Source organism: Sceloporus undulatus, chromosome 3 (assembly GCF_019175285.1).
Source record: "Sceloporus undulatus isolate JIND9_A2432 ecotype Alabama chromosome 3, SceUnd_v1.1, whole genome shotgun sequence".
Classification (NCBI taxonomy): Eukaryota; Metazoa; Chordata; class Lepidosauria; order Squamata; family Phrynosomatidae; genus Sceloporus; species Sceloporus undulatus.
This window is the reverse complement of record NC_056524.1, coordinates 210817690-210838212: the sequence shown is the minus strand read 5'-3', so window position 1 is coordinate 210838212 and position 20523 is coordinate 210817690. Positions and strand designations below refer to the sequence as shown.

General features: G+C 42.4%; 1 protein-coding gene across 9 annotated transcripts in view; it reads right to left on the bottom strand.

Moving 5' to 3' along the window:
* The window catches only part of LZTS2 (leucine zipper tumor suppressor 2), a 92155-nt gene that overhangs the window by 36765 nt on the left and 34867 nt on the right, over nucleotides 1-20523 (bottom strand). For 4 of the 9 annotated variants that reach the window (XM_042459241.1, XM_042459239.1, XM_042459240.1 and 1 more), the window contains one exon: nucleotides 10561-10638. The exons of 4 other annotated variants lie outside the window; for them this stretch is intronic. The gene's annotated coding sequence lies outside the window, so the exon portion shown is untranslated. Of the gene's footprint in view, nucleotides 1-3440; nucleotides 3580-10560; nucleotides 10639-20523 lie in introns of those variants that run through there. One more of the 9 variants, XM_042459245.1, reaches the window with a different exon arrangement.

The following is a 20523-nucleotide window of genomic DNA, read 5'->3' as shown; positions in this document are numbered from 1 at the left end:
TCAGCCTCAGTTACCAAAGCCATTTGGTTAGGCTTGAGTACTATACAACTTGATGGGGAAGGGGGATCTTTTGCTTTGACTCAGGAAGCCAATTTTGGGGGGTGACCCTGCTTAGAAAGTGATCTCAGATCTGCCATAATCTCTGCCCAATTGTGAAGATAAAAAGCTGTTGTAAAGATAAAATGGGATGGTCATATATTCTTTGGAGAAAAAGTAAAGTCAAACAGTAAATCAGTATGATTAAGTTCTTGCTGTTGCCCTAGAGCAGTGATTCCCAAACTCTGGTCCTTCAGATGTTTTGGATTTCAGCTGTCAGAAGCCTCAGACATCTTGGCCAATGGTCTGGGATTCTGGGAACTGAAGTGCAAACCCATTGGACACCGGAGAATGCTATGTAACCTCATATTCAAACAAATAAGCAAAATAAAAAAGAGAGATTAAGAACCCTAGTAGTGATCAGAGCAAAACAGAGGAGGAGGATGTAGACGAATGTGGCTGTAATAAGGAAAGCAAGAATCCAAAAAAGGCAAGTTTGCAATGTTTGGCCTGTCCATTTTCCTACAGCAGTGGTTCCCAAACATCTGCCTTCCAAGTGTTTTGGACTTCATCTCCCAGAATTCCTGACCGTTGGCCAAACTGGCTGGACCTTCTGGGAACAGAGGTCCAAAACACTTGGAGGGCCCAAGTTTGGGACCCACTCTTCTAGAGAGTATGCAACACATTAAATGAGCCTTTTTCTCCACTGCCTCCATTGCATGCTCCTACACTGTGGGTCCTGGAGGGTGCTCCTTAAGCTCTCCATTTCAGCGTTTTTTGCCACTCCTCCACACCAACAACAATTTTGCACAATTTTCTCAACCTTCTTCTCACAACTCCCCTTTCCTCTTTTTATGCAAAGTGTCATACAGTACTTGCATCCTTCTTTTTCATGCGCTGGGCACACACACATACTTCTTCTCAACTCCCCCATAGGAAGTAAAGACATATACAATACCAAAACACCCTCCCCACCCCAATTCTTGCTGGTCTTCTGGACAAATATTTGCTGAAGTCTCTTTTGAAAGAAATACATGGTGAGCAAAGCCTTCTCCCTGTGGGGAATAGTGAAGACAGCAGGATTGGCAACCAAATGTTCAAGCCACAGAGCCTGGAAAAGCCATGTTTGGGGACTACAACTCCCAGAATCTCCTAGCTCAAGGGTGTAGCTATGGGAGGGTAGGGTAGTGTCGCCCCCCATAAAAATTCTTCCCTCCAAGTACAAATTTCCTTCAGTCCTCAAATTTCTAACATTACAGTGATTTAAAATATCAATGATATGTATGAATAAGGAGCCAGCGTGGAGGAGTGGTTTGAGTGTTGGACTACGACTCTGGAGAGCAGGGTTTGATTCCCAGCTCAGCCATGGAACCCACTGGGTGACTTCAGGAAGGTCACATTCTCTCAGTCTCAGGGGAAGGCCATGGCAAACGTCCTCTGAAGAAATATTGCCAAGAAAACCCCAGGATATCAGCACCTTAGAGTCACCATAAGTCAGGAACGACTTGAAAGCACACAACAACAAACTAGATACGAATACAATTTAAGAACTCAAAGAAAAGAGACAAGGAAATTTACCAAGGGAATGCAAACACTGCAAATATAAGCATTCTCAATGTCTCAATTGAGAAAATTTGAAGACAGAAGGGAAATTCCGCAGGGGGAGAATTATTATTGGGGGCAAGGCTTCATTTTGGTTCCCCCCACAATACTGTAATTACACCCTTCTCTCCCAGACAAAATTAACTAATTAGCCATGATTGACTCAATAGGCAGCCAAGCCTTCCCAACCCCCCCCCCCCCTGCAAACCCTGGGCAAGGGATTCAGCCAAGCATCTGATGCCAGGGAAGAAGGGCTCTGGCACACTGCCCAGTGGCTTTCCATCAATCCCTCCACCTGGCACTCTGCCCAGGCACCCAGGACGGCACACAGGAGAGGCCTTGGCCCAAGTTTCCCCATGAATGGAGAAAACCCAGGGAAGCCCACTGCATCCAGACTGCAAGAACAATCCATTTTGACAGTGCTTGAAGTACCATGGCTCCATGCTATGGAATTCTGAGGATGGTAGTTTGTTGCGGCATCTCTGACTCCACTTTAACTGCCATGACTCCATGCTATGGAATTCTGGGGAGGGTAGTTTGTTGCAGCACCACAAAATAATCCAGTTTGACACTGCTTTAACTGCCATGACTCCATGCTATGGAATTCCGGGAAGGGTAGTTCGTTGCGGCACAAGAGCTAATCCAGTTTGGCACCGCTTTAACTACAATGGCTCCATGGTATGATAGTGTGTTGTAGCACCAAAGCAAAGCTCTTGTGCCAGAACAAACCACCATTCCCAGTTAAAGTGGTGTCAAAAAACTGGGTTATTTCTGCAGTGTGGATGCAGCCCTAAGCCAGTGGTCTGGGAAGAGGCTGCCCCAGGTCAGTCAGCGGGAAAAGAGAGAGGAAAAGGCATCAAACTCTTACACAAAACCAGAAGGGGAAGAAAAATAAATCCTCCTTTCTGTTCTCTCTGGGAGAAAGCCATGGAGGAAGAAGAGAGGGGCCAAGAGCTCCCAGGACCAGCCAGGAAGAGTGACCTCCTTAGAGCTGCCTCTGGCTGCATCCGCACTGCATTAATACATCCAGTTTGACACCGCTTTAATGGCAATAGAACAATACTATGGGATTTGTACCTTGTTGTGGGACCAGAGCTCTCTGGCAGAGAAGGCTAAATGTCTCTGAAAAGCACAGTTCCTAGAATTCTACAGTATTGAACCAGGGCTGTTAAAGGAGTCTCGAACTGGGTTATTTCTGCAGTGCAGATGCAGCCTCAGGTTTTCTGCCTCCAACTTGTTCCCAACTTACGGCCACCTTCAGACCCTATCAAGGGGTTTTCTTGGCAAAGTTTCTTCAGATTTGGAGGCACCCTCTGAGGCTGAGAGAGTGTGACTTAGCCAAGGTGGGTTTCCATGAGTCTCTCCCCCCCCCCCGAAAAAGTAATTTCAAAACAGTAAAAGGTGCATGAAAGGGAAATCCCTCTTCATAGAGAGGAGTCTGGACATCCAAACCCTTTGTTAAGAAAAAAAGGACAGGGAAAAGTGCCATTCCAAGCTCCAAAACCCACTTTGAGACCTGGCTGAGTGCTGGGGAATCCTGGGAGCTGTCCTGGGGGGCGGGGGGGGGGAGACGTGGAGCCTTAACCACAACAAACTTCTGCTCCTAAAATTCCCAGCGCAGTTCAAGCGGCCTCAGACTGGGTTATTTCTGCAGTGTGGACTGGATTCCAAAGAGGCCGAAGTGTGTGCCTTTGGGGGGGAGGGCTGTTCATGGGGCTAAAGGACAACTGCTGCCCCCCCAACCTCCCCAGACTCTTAAGGGGGATCAGGACCTGGTCTTCCCCCCAAAAGCACCCCCTCACCTCCTCTCCTGGCTGCCTCCATGGTGCTCAGCTGGGAGGCTCCCTGGCTGCCTATGGCCCACCGCTTCGTCGCCTGGCCAAGTTTGAATGGGCTCCTCCTGCTTGCTTCCTCCTCTCCGATCCTGGGACTCAGTCAGCCTCCTCCTCCTCCTCAGCCCGCCTTCCCCTCCTTCGCTGGCCCAGCCCCTCCTCCTCCTCCTCCTCCTCCTCCTCTTCCCCTTCCCCAGGAAAGGAAAGGCCAAGCCAGGCAGTGCAGGGGGGGGAACCACAGGTCCTCCTTTTCCAGGACACGTCCTCCATTCCAGGCTTCTTGTCCAGGAAGAAGCTCACAATGTCCTCCATTCTGAGCATCAATAAGCAGTGATTTTATGTTTCTATGTTTTTAGCTCATATCCTCTATTTCAGCCTTCTATCCAGGAAGCATCCCAAAATGTCCTCCATTCTCAGCAGGACTTAGAAGCATGAATTTGGATTTCTATGAGTGTTTTTAGCTTTTGTTTGGCCATGCCCTCCATTTCAGCCTTCTTGTCCAGGAGGAAGCCCAAAATGTCCTCCATTCTAAGCATCACTAAGAAGCACTAAGAAGCTTGGATTTATGTTTCTATGAGTTTTTAGCTTTTGTTTGGTCATGTCCTCCATTTTAGCCTTTCTATGCAGGAAGAATCCCAAAATGTCCTCCATTCTGAGCAGGACTAAGCAACATTAATTTACATTTCTGTGAGTGTTCTTAGCTTTTGTTTGCTCATGTGCTCCACTTCAGTCTTCTGTCCAGGAGGAATCCCAAAATGTCCTCCCTTTGGACAGAGGTGACCACAGGTCCTCCTTTTCCAGGACACAGCCTTCATTTCAGCATTGTCCAGGAGAAATCTCAAAACGTCCTCCATTCTAAGCATCACTAAGAAGCACCAGGAAGCATAGATTTCTGTTTCTATGAGGGTATTTTTTTGTTTGTTTGTTTGGTCATGTCCTCCATTTTGACCTTCTGTCCAGGAGGAATCCCAAAATGTCCTCCATTTTGACAGGGTGACCAGAGAGCCTCCTTTTTCAGGACACATCTTCCATTTCAGCCTTCTGTCAAGGAGGAATTCCAAAATGTCCTCCACTTTGAGCATCACTAAGAAGCATTAATTTATGTTTCTATGAGTGTTTGTAGCTTTTCTATCTGCTCCATTCTTCTTGAAGGTTTTACATTGTGTGGTGCCTTGTCCTCCTTTGTGGTGAGGACATCTGGTCAACCCGAAAGAGTGGCATACAAAAGCCCAGCCAGAGAGTGCAGGGTGACCAGAGGTCTTCCTTTGCAAGGATACATCCTACATTTCAGCCTTCTGTCCAGTAGAAATTCCAAAATGTCCTCCATTTTGACCATGACTAAGAAGCATACATTTTACATTTCCATAAGTGTTTGTAGCTTTTATTTTGTCATCTCCTCCATTTTTCTTGAAGCTCCTGCATTTTGCTATGTCTTGTTCTCCTTGGTGGTTAGGACATTGCTCAAACCGCTATGCCCATGGTGATGTCTTCACCGCAAAGGAGGATGAGGCACTGGAAAATGTAGAACATTTATGGAAAACGTAGGACACAACCAAATAAAAAGCTAGAAATACATCATTTCATTGTTTTATTTACATCTATATGGCATATACTGTGTTTTATTATGTACTCAGTCATATTTTTCTGATGAACCTATCTTTGTTAAAATGCCTGGTTGGCTTGCAGTGCACTGATAGAACTTTGAACAAGACAAGTCCTTAAAATTATACTTGACTAGCAATAAAACCCTTGATTGAATCTACATTCTAATTATTCCTTTTGTTTGTCCATTGTGCTAAAATTAAGGGTGGCGGCGGGGGGGGGTATTTTTCAACATTTACATTGTGTCCTTAAGCAGCCCATTGCTTTACACATTTGAGGTCCTTTTTTCTTCTGAGAAATAAAAGCTCCCTGAGCTCTGTTGAGTCTTGTCTGCTGCTTCTCCTAGGAAAACACATCCTTGGAAGGGTCCATCCTATCCCCCTATTTGCAGCAAGGACGGGCTTTCAAGCAGACAAATTTCTCAAAGGGGAGCAACAAACGTGGTGTTACTCAATGGGACTCTTAGTCCTGCTCAAAATGGAGGACATTTTAAATTCCTGCTGGATAAAAGGTTGAGATGTAGGACATGTCCTGGAAAAGGAGGATAGCTGGTCACTCTGAGTGCCCAAGGGTGCATCTGGGAGCTGCCTGACCAGAGCCCTGGGTCTTTTTGCATCAACACATCGTGCATGCACCTTGCAATGAACACAGTGCCAAATACACCACACAACGGCCCCATTCTCACTGGGCAAAAAAAGCGGCTTATTTTGCTGCAATTCTGACTCGGATTCTGACTCGAATCTGACCCATCGTTCCCATTAAAAATGGGTGCAAACAGACCTAGGGTTTTTTACCCCTGTTTTCGTTCCCATTGGTATTTTCCCTGTGGTAATTTGAAGCGGGTTATTTTTTTGCTCCCCGTTCCTATTGCCCTTCCAGGACCTCTTTTTTTTTAAAAGCATCTGTCAATCAAGCGTTTAAGCGCTTGACGTCACAGCCAATCAGTCGCTTAGGCGCTTTTCCCCTCCAGAAAAGGAAGAATAGTTCGTATGAAAAAGAGAGAAGGAGCCTCTATTTGCCCCAAATACCTTTGCATCCAAGGCTCTTCTGTGTCTTCCCATAGTTCCTCTGGGAAAGAGAGAAGGAGCCTCCATTCCCCCAAATCCCTTTGCCTCCCCCATTGCTCCCTGGGCTGTCTGGGGGGGGCGATCATGCAGGCATGTACTGCAAAGCCCATCTGCTGCTCAGGCGCTCAGGCAGAGGTGAAAAAAGAAAAAAATAATAGTTTAAAATGGTGTTCAATGGGTCTCCTTACATGTCGGTCTATGAATGTGGAGCAGGGGGGAGGTTGCAGGGGGAGTAATGTGTTTACTGCGTTTGGAGCTCAATGTAGCATGATCGCCTACCCTGCTTCCCAATCCACCAGGGGAAAGGCTATGCGAACAGGAGAAAATGGCGCTGGTAATGCAGGAAAGAGGACAAGTGGGTGACACCCCCAGGCCAGCCCCTTGTGTACTGCTCCCATCCCCAAGTTCCCGAATCAAACACCCTTGTCATTCCCATTTGTATGCCCCGAATCAGACTCAGGAGGCACAGGAAAACTCGCTAAAAAGCCACTGTTTTTTAAAACCGGTTTATCGACCAATAATTCGGGTTTTTTAGGATAAATCAATTCAGATTCAAATCCCAATGGGAACAATATTGGAGCAATGCGGATCGAATGCACGGTCAAATGGAAACGATGCACCCATGATTCGCGTCCTGATTCACGTTATAAGCCAGTGGGAATGGAGCCAACAGCTACTTCCTTCCTTGGAGGTCTTTAAACAGAGGCTGGATGGCCATCTGTCAGGGATGCTTTGATTTGGATTTCCTGCATGGCAGGGGGTTGGACTGGATGGCCCTAGTGGTCTCTTCCAACTCTATGATTCTATGATTCTATGATTTTAGGCCTTGCGCAGAAACAGATCTCAGAGACCATGTTGTTTGGACTATGTAAGGAGGACTACAGGGAGGGAAGAGGGCATTACCCCCCTCATAATAAGTGTATCCTTTCAACTAAATTTTTGGTCAGTCCACACATTTTTAGCATGGCTTGAACCTAAAACCTGAATTGAATGGAACAGTTAGAAATATAGTTTGGGTACCCAAAGACATATGCCAAGATATACAATTAAGCACAGAAGTTAGAATCATACAAGCCATTGTGTGCCCTGATACCATGTATGAATAAGAGAGCCGGGCAATTAAGAAAGTAAACAGGAAGAAAAGCAATTCATTTGAATAGAAGAGTGATGAGGATCCCATCGACAGCCAAAAAGACAAACAGGTCCTAGAACAGATCCAGCCAGAGATCTCCCTTGAAGCCAAGATCTCTGACTGAAGCCATATGATGAGAAGGCATGAATCTTTAGAAAAGATACTGTTAGGAAAGATGGAGGGAAGTAGAAAGAGAGGAAAACCACATGCTAGATGGATGGACACTATTAGGGAGGTCACAGGTATGAGTTTGCAGGACCTAAGCAGAACAGTGGAGGACAGGGAGACTTGAAGATGTCTCATCCACAGTGTCAACATGGGTTGAGATCAATTCGAGGATGGTTAACAACAACATCACCAAAAGAAAGGAGACAGATAAAATTGCAGCTCAGGTCACCCCATCTATGCAAGATTTTTTACCTCCAACTGTACCATCGTTCTTCTTCAGCCCTAAAAGCCACTACAGTGCACCGATAGGACCATGGGTTATTCTCCCCTCCCTCATCTGTGCTCTGCCTCTCCAAGTTGCAGCTGGGCGAAGGTCTGGGCCCACATGAACTCTCCATCTGCTCTGCCTCAGCCATTCCAGGCATCTGACTCTGCAGGTAGGGATGTCTCTCCTCTGCTGCCTTCTCTTCCCATCCACCTGAACTCATTTTATACAACTGCAACAGAAGAGCCCACGGCAAGACACTGGCTGCTATCATGCTGTCACTTGCAATCAATCTGCCAAACAAGGGTGACAAGATGGATCCAAGACAGACAGTAAGCAGAGTACAGGCTTCGGTTGGCCTCTCCCAGATGGTGACCCTCTTCCATGATGGTCCTCATCCTCAATTCTTACTGAATCCTTTCAAACACCTATCTAATTCTCTCAATATCGCCATCACAGAGAACCACAACCTATGATTTTTTTTTAATTCCCCAGGCAATCTCTTTCTTCTTCAGACACTAGAGGGCAATAGTAACTTAAATATTCTCAATGGGATATTTCTCCTCCTCCCATGCCACCACCGTAGAAGTGAATTTTAATTTATCTTAAAACTTTAGCATTTTAGACCAAATTCATTTTGGAAATGCCTTCTCAAAATATTTCACAGAACATAGTCTCACCTTGCGCTGGGTCACTTCTAGCCCAGGGAATGTTGGGAGTTAGTTTTAAATATCTTCTTATACATAGAGATATATAATGGAGTGCTTTATTTTAGACAAGCCCGGGTTTAAATGAGTTTACAAAACAACTTTAAGATATTGTTTCATAGATGCCAGCCATAGATGCTGGAGAAACCTCAGAAATAAACTTCTAACATGAAAAACCCACAAAAACCAGTACTTCATGGTTTACTCTGTCTTGAAACTCTCCAAGGCGAAGTATTTTTTAATTTCTCAACCAACTCCTATAGACAGTTGATGTTCATGTGCATCCTCAAACAACAGGCCTGTGGTAAATGGGTGAGAACTGTTCTGTTTCTTATGCCTAACACAGACTTAAATTTTTGAAAGTTGTTTTTATTTTCTGCTCTTTAAGCCAAAAGTATCCAGTGCATCCCATTGTTTCTTGTATGGTTTGACTCCTAGATGTTTTGCCACCCTTAAAGCTCACCTTTATAACTCTTACAGGAGCATCTAAAGGGGGATGAATAGGTACATAGGCTGCATTAGGTTTATAAAGACCCCACTGCCTTGATCTACAAACAAACAGTCAACCTAAATGATGTACTCATGCAATTGTATGGACACAATTTAACCAGAAAGTGTTTTGTTTTTTTAAACAGAAACCCACAAGAAGCTCAGCCCAAGCACTTGAGATCAGGACCACAGCAGTGGGGAAGAGAGTGTTTAATCCTCCCCACTCTAGTCCCAATAAAAAAGCCCCCTCAAAATCTACTATTTAATAGAGGGAAGCTTTTTGATAGATTTCTAGTGGGACCAAAGTGGTGGCAGGGAGGTTTAACTATGTCATGCAGTTCCAAAACTGCATGTGAATGTTAATTACATACATATAATTACATTTGCCTCAGTCATTAATCAAAATTGATATGGTAGTGGAGAAATCAGTAGAAGGTTAAGACTTATAAATACAGCTATGAAGGAACTAGATAAGATTCCCTAATACATAATTAAATATCAAAGTGAGAATCATCTCCGTCATGGTGAAGAAAGCTGACTAGAAGCTGACAACAACATATTACTGGTTGAGTATCCTTAATCCGGAAGTCCACAATCCAAGTAGGTTCAAGTCTACAAAAGCTCATGCTACCAACTTCTCTCTTTCACTTAGGGGCAAAACAGACAGTAAGAATAAGCAGGTTTTTGTCCGGTTTCCAGGCGGGGCATTTAGATGATGCAGAAGCCAGCCAGAAACCACTCTCAAGCTGCCCTATGGGGAGAAAAGCCAGACTAAAAAGGAGCTGAATTTTTCCGCTTCTTCTCAGAAAATGTGCACCTTCGCTCGTATGTCTAAATGCAGCACCACCAGACCAGCTCTGAAGGGGCACTCTGTCCTAACCCTAACCGTGCATATAAACACCCCATCGCAGAAGCACATTTAAATGGGATGGAGCTGCCATACCCAAGCGGTAGGGGTGGCAATGCCCAAAAGAGAAAGTGTGACACCTTTCATGGAGATAAGTAAAACAGACAGAAACCAGACAGTCAAAGAGGAGGCATGGAGTGAAGGGGGGAGTAAAGGGGGAGCATGATTTTCCCTTACCAGCATCTGCATGGACACACCTCTGCTCCAATGCCCTGTCCTGGTGAAGTGCTGCCTATGCAAATGTGTGCAGGTTCACAAGGACAGCCATCCAATGAGATGGCAGTTGCCAGCAGTTCGCTCCTGCGAAGGTGTACAGGGATGATGGGGGGAACAGTAAAAAAAAAGTGCTCAGTGGTGCAGCTTGAAGCCGTGCCATGTGGTCATGACATGTACACTCCAGCTGCCTTGTGAGCGAGCGGTGTGGTTGGTGGGATTTAAATATGGCTTCGGAAAAGGCAGCTTCAAGCTGCTTTTTCCTGCCCATCTGTTTCGGCCCTTAGTCTCAAAGATGCTACAAGATTTTCCAGACTAACACGGCTATATCTTTGAGGTGTATTCTTGTTATGCAAACTGAAGTCTAGCACTGAAAACAGCCTTAAATGACCCTAAAGATTTCTCCTTCCAATTCTATGATAATTTGACCCTTTCTCTAAACACTCTAGAACCCACTGTGACCCTGCTCTAGCAACACATGAATAAATGGCTTTGACTGCTTCTTTTCTCAAGCCAAGGAGAGCAAAGGTTTCTACTCACCAGGTTACCTCCTCTTCATCCACTCCAGGTAAGCTAGAACAGTCCACACTCCTCAGATGTTGCACAAGGAATCACTGCCTGCAAGATGATGATGATGATGATGGATGAGTAAAACAAAGGCTGGTTGTTGTTGTTGTTGTTGTTGTTGTTGTTGTTGTTTTAAGAAGAATGTCGGCTAGTCCCAAGATGAGTACTTATTATTCTGCTTGTGTCAGAACGCTAAACAGCAGTCAGTAAGTACTACTGTACTTTGGAAAGGCTTTGTTTCTTTACTTGATGTCTCTAAAGTAGATGTCTCCCACTCCTTTTTGAGACCCTGAAGTCCCCACCAAAGTTAGGTGTCTGAAGGACGAATATCTCCCTATGTGTGCCTGTCTAAGCTCTAAAACCTTCAAGGGAGACACGTTTATCAGTTCCATCACCTTCCCAGATTTGTTTGGAGGGAACAAGAGAGAAGGTCTTCTCTGTGGCTACTCCCAGAGTTTGGAACCCCCCATTTGGGAAGTTAGGATAGCCCCATTCTTGTTCTCTTTCCCTCATCCAGTAAAAACTTTTGTATTTCAACATACATGATGCAATGGGCTTCTTTTGTTGGTTGTTATATTCTGTCTTTTAATGAATTTGTAAATGCATTAATTCTATAGACTGTTTAACTGCATTTTAAAATAACTTTCATTTATCTTTTACTGATATTTTGTGTATATTTAATCTGTATTAATTTTAATACTTTGTACCACTTTGAGTTCCATTATAAAGAAAAGGGCAGGATATAAAAGAATAAAATGATCAATAAATAAACCTGCCAATCCCCCCCCCCCCCCCCGAATTACTCTTTTTCAGATGAAAAATCACCCAAAGCATTAATAAACCAAGCTAAAATGTGGTGGTGCTTTATTCCCTCCACACCACCTATTCCAATCCCAACAATCTTCAAAAAGAAAAACAAAAATTGACAGAAAAGTAAGTAAAACAAAACCAATAGTGGCCTTTATTTGCATGCTGGTCTCACCTCCAGGTGGTGAGTAACTGGTCCCTGCTCCAGCATACCAGTAGTTGCTCATTCTTGCTCTAAAGACTAGTTCTGCTGATTCAGTATACCTGAATCTTTATGGGGCGGGGGGGGGGGGGTCACTCAGATGATTGAATGTGGGGAGCTGGGCAATCCCACAGAAACCTAGCGTGTCAGGGAGACTAACCTAGAACACCTGTGCACCCCTGCACATTTTTGACTTGGAGGGATTTTTTTTCAAAGAAAGGTGGAGCATTCAAATCTGTGAAGTGTCTTGACAGATTTTCCAACTCCATGAAAAAAGTTAGATCTGAATCCCAGCTCCTCCCTTCATCACCAATAAGTTACTGCTACTCCTTCCTGTTTGGTGCTTTGCAGTCCAAATAAATAGCTTTCTCACTAATGGATACTTATATTCAGAACTAGAACTTCCAGATAAGTGAGTACATGGTTGTAGACTTAAAAAACACTTCCCTCCTTGTGCCTAGTTCCTCTTCTTATATATAAGAAAAGATTGTGCCCCCAGATATCCTATAGCTACTTAATACCTATATATCTCACAGTGTTCTGGAATGAATCCTCCCTTGGCAGAAATATTCCAGAGTGTGACCATATAGAAAGCATTTCACACTGAAATTAAACCAGAGTTGGAGGCAACTTATTAAAAGTAGTGCTGTGATTGTTTACTTTTTAATATAATGAGTGCCAACATAGCTTTAGTGTTAAGAAAAAAAGTATATTTCTGAGATATGTATAATGTTTCTTGTTATTTAGGAGACACTTCTTGCCATTTTTAGTATTTTTCATAGATTTTATTTCAGTTTAAAAGAAACAGTTTTACTAATGAGTTATATACTGTGCCATTTTAACAGGTAAGAGTAATGTCTACAAGTTACCTTTTGAAGTAATGAAGTAATCAATGAGAGATAAAAATAATACTCTTGGGCTCTGAATAAAATGTTCTTCATGTTTTGCCCAACTTTAACCAACATCCCTTGCCTACTTTTTCCCATCTTTGATATCCCCTTACTTTATGGTATTAACGTTCATATTCCTGTAATAACCCTGAATCAATTTTTACTTCTTTTCGAAGATAATACCAGGAACTATTATTTTATGCCTAGATTATTACTGCTTGCAATGCAGTCCATAACTTCAGTTTCCTTTGTCTGTCATAAATCTGATGCAGATTCTGTCCTGAATAATTTCATGAAATGACCTCTAGATCTAGTATAAGGAGAAATTCCTCTCACTTTCTCTTCACATCATTCATACCTAAATAAATCTTTAATGTGACTGAAATTTGCTCGAGACTGACAAATAAATGCTGCCTTTTTAAGATTAATTTTTATTAGTTTTTAACACAATCTAATTTATAATTAAAAATTTGCAACTAAGGTAAAGAAACTGGAGAGGGAGGGAAGGCGGAAGAAGGGTGAAAAGAACAAAAAGAGAAAAGAGAGAGAGAAAGGGGGGAAAGACATATAACTAATACACAGTAGAGCTTTACCTACTTTGCCAATCCTAACAGTGATGGAAAGAAAAAGAAAAAAGAAAAAAAAGATTCAAGGGCCTGTTACAGACTGCCAAAATAAAGCTGCTTCAGGTCTCTTTGGAAGTATGCTATTTAAATGATGCATGCACCCTAAGAATCCGGAAGCTGCACCAAAGCTGCACTCCAGTGCTTAGGAATGGAGTGTGGCTTTGGCACGACCTCCGGACCCTTAGGACCCATGTATCATTTAAATAGCATACCTCCAAAGAGACCCGAAGCAGCTTTATTTTGGCAGTCTGTAACAGGCCTATCATTATAAAGCCAACAAAATAATCCTAATAAACTTACTAATAAACATAGCAACAGATTATTAAATTGTTAGATTTCTTATTGCTCAAAAAGTACATAAATGGTTTCTAAACTTTCAGAACATCCATCTTCCATCTTCAGTGCTTCAGTCTATTTCCAGGTTTGAGCAAACAATATTCTTGCTGCTGTCTGTCATATATTTAAGAAATGATCCATACTTACTATCCTGTTCTATCCATAATATATATGGATAGATATATGGATGGGAAGATAAGGAGTCCACCTTTTTTCATATGTGGTAGACTTGTAAGAAAGTGAAAAGTTACTGATCTAAGATTTATATATTAATCCAAATCTTTTAAAAGTTAGATTTTGGAATGTTATATAAATCTTAGATCAGTAACTTTCCACTTTCTTACAAGTCTGCCACATATGAAAAAAGGAGGACTCCTTATCTTCTCAACGTCAACATTGATTGGAAGCATTCAGGGCCATTGTCAATAACTTATTTGGGGTTAAACACCATTTGTACATCATCTTGTAAAGGGTTTTTTTTTAATTACTGCACAAAGTAAATTTTATATCTTTGGATCACATACATCCACATGACAGTATGCCTAAAATTTTGGGCCCACCTTATTAGTTACTCTTTTACAAGCTCATCTTTTGTCTCTAGTTTCAGCAGCCTTTTAAAATAACATGGTCTGGTCATCATCATCTCTAAATAAAACTCTAAATAAAACTCATTTTCTCTATGACTGCATTTTTTTTCTTGATTAAATCTGCCCTTATGCTGCATATGAATAAACATATTAAGAGCTTTGCCTTCCTTAAGAATCATCTCTCTTAATTTAAACTTCCAACTATCCTGTTCAAAATACAAAGATCATCATAGTGCAACCATCTCCAATTTTTAACCCGTTCCTTTCTTTAAAAAAGCTTCCTGTAGTGAGGTAGCTAATATTGGCCGGTTACATACCGGCAGTTGGGACGTCCGGAGGACATCCCATTTTAAAAAAGGGGCGTCTCTTCTAGACGCCCCTGAGTCTAGTACGGACTGTGTCCGTACAATATGGCGCCGGCCCTTCTACATGGCCGGCGCCATACTGACGTATCGGACGCTGAGCGTCCGAACGTTGCGCGGCCCTAATGACGTCACGAATGCGCCCTTGGTGCTTCGCGACGTCATCAGTGCGCCGCGGAAAGAAGCTCCGAAATGGAGCTTCTTTTTTGCTCCGCGTGGGAGCCGCGCGGTTTGGCTGCTGCAGCTCCCGCACGGAGCAAATGGCGCCAGCGGGGGACCGCCGCAAAGCGGCGGTTTGTATCCCGCCATTATCTTACAAAAAAAGTCTGTGTTTATACTATCAAATTCATAGAAGAGGCACTGTTGTCATTGTTGTTTGAAATAAATGCTACCTTTTGATCAAACCCTTTTACTGTTATGTAGCCTTTCTTAGAAAAGAATAGCTGTAAAAAAATTAGACTTTGAACAAAAGTTCTTTCTATTCCTCACCCCAAAACAGGAAAGTTGGCATTACTTACATGTATTTATATATGCTGCAAATTCAAAGATATAGCTGTCGTAATCTGTAGAATCAGAATGTAGAGAGATCTTGTAGCACCTCTGAGATTAACTGAAATAAAGAAGTTGGCAGCATGAGCTTCCATAGACAACAGTCTATGCATCTGAGGAAGTACAGTAGACTGATGTCTACAAATGTTCATGCTGCTAAATTCTTTCTTTCAATTAGTCTCATAGGTGCTACCAGATCCTCTACTTATATGCTGCAAAGTAATTCAAAATAACACCCAGCATCTGATATAGTACATGGTTGGTTAGAAAGTCTCCTACAGCTTTAAATATGTATATGGACAAATATCCCATTTTACTCCCTTAACTAGTTTGACTGAACAGTGTTTGTCAGTATGAGATGACTCTAGACATTATCAGACAAGGGAAATTGAAATATAATCCAATGGCAATCTGAACGCAATCATGGGGTTTAACATTATTGTGTGATAGACTACGACACGCAAATTCGGGCAATGGCATGCTATTTTCGGGCAATGGGAAGCCAGTTTGAATGCAATTCGCATTCACGTAAATTCGCTGAACTAGCGAATTCAAGTAAATGCGTTCTGGCCCCACTTTCTTTTCATTCGAAATGAAGAGTAATTCCTCACATGTGATAAAGTCCTGAGTATGTACCCAGATCATGGTTCCCGCTTGGCATTGTGTAGGACAGAGCAAAGGGAGATTGGAATCCACTGGTAGCTCCAAGCAATTTACAACAGATGAACAAGATTTTCCAACTCCTAGTGGTTTTACTATAGCAACAATAACAAAAGATTTTTCGTCGTAAAATCAAACTGCTGAAATCACAAGCTTGAAAGGAAATAGGATTATATTTTGTAAGAAGATTTGTGTATGAGCTCCAGATCTGATATTAGCAGGGGGGAACCTCCTGGGCTGACTATGCATCAGTCTGATGTCTGCTTTGCTGAGCCACCATTTTGCACTTGGCTCCTGCTGGTGGACCTTAGGGTCCTAATGAAAAAGAGTGTAGTTAACACACAAGCAGACAAAAAGCCTGTCCACCCCATGTAGAAAGCAATCTTCATTTCATCTCCTTTTTGTAAAGGCCAGGAATTTGTGAGATGCTTTCCTCCTTAGCACAGCACCTCCTACTGAGAGGAAAATGGAGGGAAAGCCACAGAGACAGTGTCTACCTAAAATAAAGTTAATCCACTTAAGTGGAGCTGCTATACTAGGACAATAAAAAGGAAGAGCACAACAAGGCTAAACTTGCTAGCAATGTATGTGGCAGGCAAACAATGCAACCCACACATTATTTGCTAGGAAGTGCAGAGTCTCATAGAAGCTGGAAAATACTCACAGGGTGGTAACAAACAGTAGAGGGCACCATGCCCACTTTCTTAAACACAGACCTACATTATAAAGGTAAAATGTACACAAAAACTTGTCCAGACAAGATGCAACAAGCGCATAGATAGATGTGGCCCCAGTAAATCCCAGGCTTGCTACAAAACAACCATTAGTGCTAGTTTCAAAAATATGAGCTTCTCAGGTTAATTGTTCCCACTATGTAACACTGAACAATTTTACTACTGTTGATTTTTTTTTTAACCCCAGCATTTTGGTGGAAACAAAATACATGATGAGAGGGAGAGGGGGACTAAGCCACATAGGAATCACAGTCCTGAAACAATGTCTTGGCCACAGTTACCATTTCATGGCAAAGGCAAGAGCGGGAGGACTTCACAGCTGGAATCCAGATTATTATTCCAGAGGCACAGCACAAGGTCCCATCTGATTTTGGAAGCTAAACAGGGTCAACCCTGGTTAGAACTTGGATGGGAGACTGCCAACAATACCAGATGCTGTAGGGTATATTTCAGAGGAAGGAACTAGCAATACTACCTCCCAGTATTTCTTGCCTAAGAAAACCTTGTTAATGGGGACGCAGTAAGTTGACAGATGACTTGGTGCATGCGAGCGCACATGCACACACCCACAAACACACACAATTAAATTCCTCTTTCACAGGCCCATATCTGGAAATTTGGAGTTGGGAAGTAGCCTGATTATAATGACTGTGGCCAGCAGAGTTAAATGAAAAATAGGTGTGATGTAATGCTTGTAAATACATTATGTTCACTTGACATAATCAGTTTTGCATATTCCATTATGTAATAAATATGTGTATAAAAAGGACTTTCATCTCTTCTAATTCTCTTATATAGTTCTTCAAAAGAATTTTATAAAAGGATGACAGATTCTTTGAAGGAAGAACCTTTTGATGATGAACCCAACATTTTAGGAAGCAAAACAAAAGCTGTTCTCAAAGCACTGGGGAGAAATTAATCGCCAGGAACAGACGGCACACCAATAGAGTTGTTTCAAGCAACAGAAACAGTGTCAATCCAAATTCTAACAAAAATCTATCAACAAATATGGAAAGCAAAACAATGGCACACAGATTGAAAATGCTCAATATACATTCTAATTCTCATGAAAGAGGACACTAGAGATTGTAGTAATCATGGGACCACTGCATTCATTTCCCATGTGAGAAAGTGATGCTCAAAATTTTACAACAAAGATTTTGACCATGTATGGAATGAGAATGGCCAGATGTTGACCTGAGTTCAGAAAAGGAAGAGGCAGTAGAGGTCATATCGCTTTTACAAAACACACCAAAGAATTTCAGAGAAAAATCAACCTGGGCATTATAGTAGTTTTCAAATAAATAGCCATGTTACTCTCGTGCAGCAAAAAAATAAAAGGAGGGGTGAAAGAAAGAAAGAAAGAAAGAAATGTGGTAGTGCCTTTAAAGCTAACTGGGCTTTATAGATTATAGCAAAGTATTTGATTGTGTGAATCATGAAAAACTATAGATAGCTCTAAAATTAATAGGCATGCAACAGCATTTGGTTATCTTCATGTGTAACCTACATCTTGGAAAACAGAACACTGTCAGGACAGAATATGGAGAAACAGAACTGTTTCCAGTCGGCAAAAGCTGCATTTTATCATCCTATCCAATTAATGTGTATGTGAAAAACAAAACAGAAAGCAGGAATAGACATAGAGGAAAGAGATGTGAAACTTGGGGATATGAACATCAACAATTTAAGACTGGGAGATGACACCAAATTATTAGGACAAGAAAGTTCATAAACCAGGTTATAGTTGAAGAACACAAAAATAAAGACTACAGATTATCTACCTAACTTTACCATGGATGACAAAGACATCAAAATGGTTAAAATATCTTCTATATCTTAGCTCAATCATTCATCAAAATGGAGACTGTAATCAAGTGAGCAGGAGAAGACAAAGATTTAGAATGGCAGCTATGGAGGAATTAGATAAAATCTTCAAGTCTAAAGATATATAATTAAACACCATAGTCAGAATCATCCAGGCCACACTATTTCCAATATCCATGTATAGCCATGAAAGATGAGAGGAAGAAAATCAACTCATTTGAAATGTCATAAAATATTCAGAGGTATCTGTGCTAGCCATGGTGGCAGAGAAGAGTTCTAAAGATACAATGGATTGCCAAAAAGACAATTGAGTGGGTCCAAAAACAAATCAACTGTAACTAGAAGCCAAAATGGCTAAACAGAGACTATCATACTCTGAATATATATCATGGCATGACATGACTCATTGGAAAAAAGTAGAAGGCAGTAAGAGAAGAAAACTGCATTACAGGTGGATTGATTCAATCAAGGAACCACAATCTTGTGTTTGAAAGACCTAGACATGGTTGTTTGTGAGAGGAAGTTCCTGGAGGTGTCTCATATACAGAGATGCCATAGGTCAAAGCCACCTTTACAGCAAATACAGTGCGTCCTCGCCTTACGCGGGGGATCCGTTCCGGATCCCGCCACGTAAGGCAAATTCCACCTATGCTTGAGTCCCATTGGAAACAATGGGGCTCAGGCGCGGCGGTGCGGCGGCGCAGGCACACACAGGGCGCAACGGGCGCGCGCGCCCATTCAATTGAATGGGATGCTCCGCCCCATGCGCGCCCCGCGGCTTGAGCGTGTATGGCGCGCCCGTGTATGGCGCGGGCGCACTGTAACAACAATAGACACAGACAGCCTGTTTAAATCAATGACCATGCTATTTCTATTCTGTGAGGAGAGATAAAGGGGACATTGGAGATCTTTACTTTTTCCCCAAGCTATGGGTTTGCTCCTGGGAAAGATCTAATAGGCTAGACTCATGCATTAGAAGAAGCTCACAGTAGTAGTCACCAAAATCCCCACATATTTGTGGTGAGGTTTCATGTTGCAGCCATACTGTACCTAAGACCATCTACAAAGCCTGACTGGTTTGATTCCAAACATTTCTTCTTACATCAGCACTGGCAGTATAAATGGAAGAGTGTTGGCGATGTGGGAAGAAACCATGTGAAAGAGGTGACTTTTGTTAAGATGGGCAACATATAGGCCATATGCACCACTCTGGCTGTTTGTTCAGTCCCTGTTGCATTTCCCACCATGTTACCAAATGATGGTAGTAGTGGTAGCCAGAATACCAGACGTAGCAAGGGCCTACTGTATCTGATTTAAAAGGTCAGATGGAGGTGAAAACTCAGGACACCTTCTGTTGACACCATCATGTTTGTCATTACAATCTTCCCTGGACTTATCACATGTGTTCCTATTTCTAGTCTAATTTTCTTAGAGCAGACCATATTGTGGATTTCACTCTCAGCACTGCCAAATTATTCCAGCTGTGCATCTTACTTTGTGACAGACTACCAATACAGCTTCTGTTCCCCTACAAAAACCGATTCAGAGTAACCCCTGAAAGAGTGGATCATTTGCACAGACTATCAGGTCTATCCAAAGCAGGGCTTGGGAAAGTTATGGGGGACTATAACTCCCAGAATCCCCAGAGCTTGGCTATGCTGGTTGGGGTATTCTGGGAGTTAATGTCCAAATAGCTAAGACTTTCAGGATCTGAAAAAAAAAGTATACATCCACAACCAGTTTAAAATTCTAGCAGCATAATTAGGGCAAAGCCAAGTCTGATCCTAAATGCTGGACATCAGTGAATGCTGAATTATTGGCAAGGGAAGAAATGCTACATAAAGAAAACAAGGATCATGTAATCCTGATGTTAGAGTGTATGAAAGCAAAGACAAAGGCATCTATGCAGAGCAGTAGACAACTCAGTGCAGCTTCTGATTGCAAATCACAAGGACTGAAATTAACCAAAGCTGGCAGCCATTTTGAGACCGTGTGCTTGAGACCGTGTGCTCATTGCTGAAGGGGAGGAGCTTCTGTGAGTCACATCTGTGAGTCACAAGGGGCGGAGCTAGCAGACTAGCTTTATATACCAACTTCCAGAGCCACGCGCCGAATTTTAGTAGTTCTTTCACTCAACAACTCTGCTCAAGTGGCATCAGGTTAGAATCAGATATTGAAATAGAACCTTCTCTTTAAGTGTAACATAACAGCCAGAACATTTCTTTAAAGAAGTATTCCCAGTAGATTGACTGTTATATTCATTACTAAAGACTTTGCAGTATGGACGATGAGGGATCTGCTGCAGTCACCTGCAACTCTTGTGGGATGTTTCTCTTCTTGCCTACAAAAGTGGACA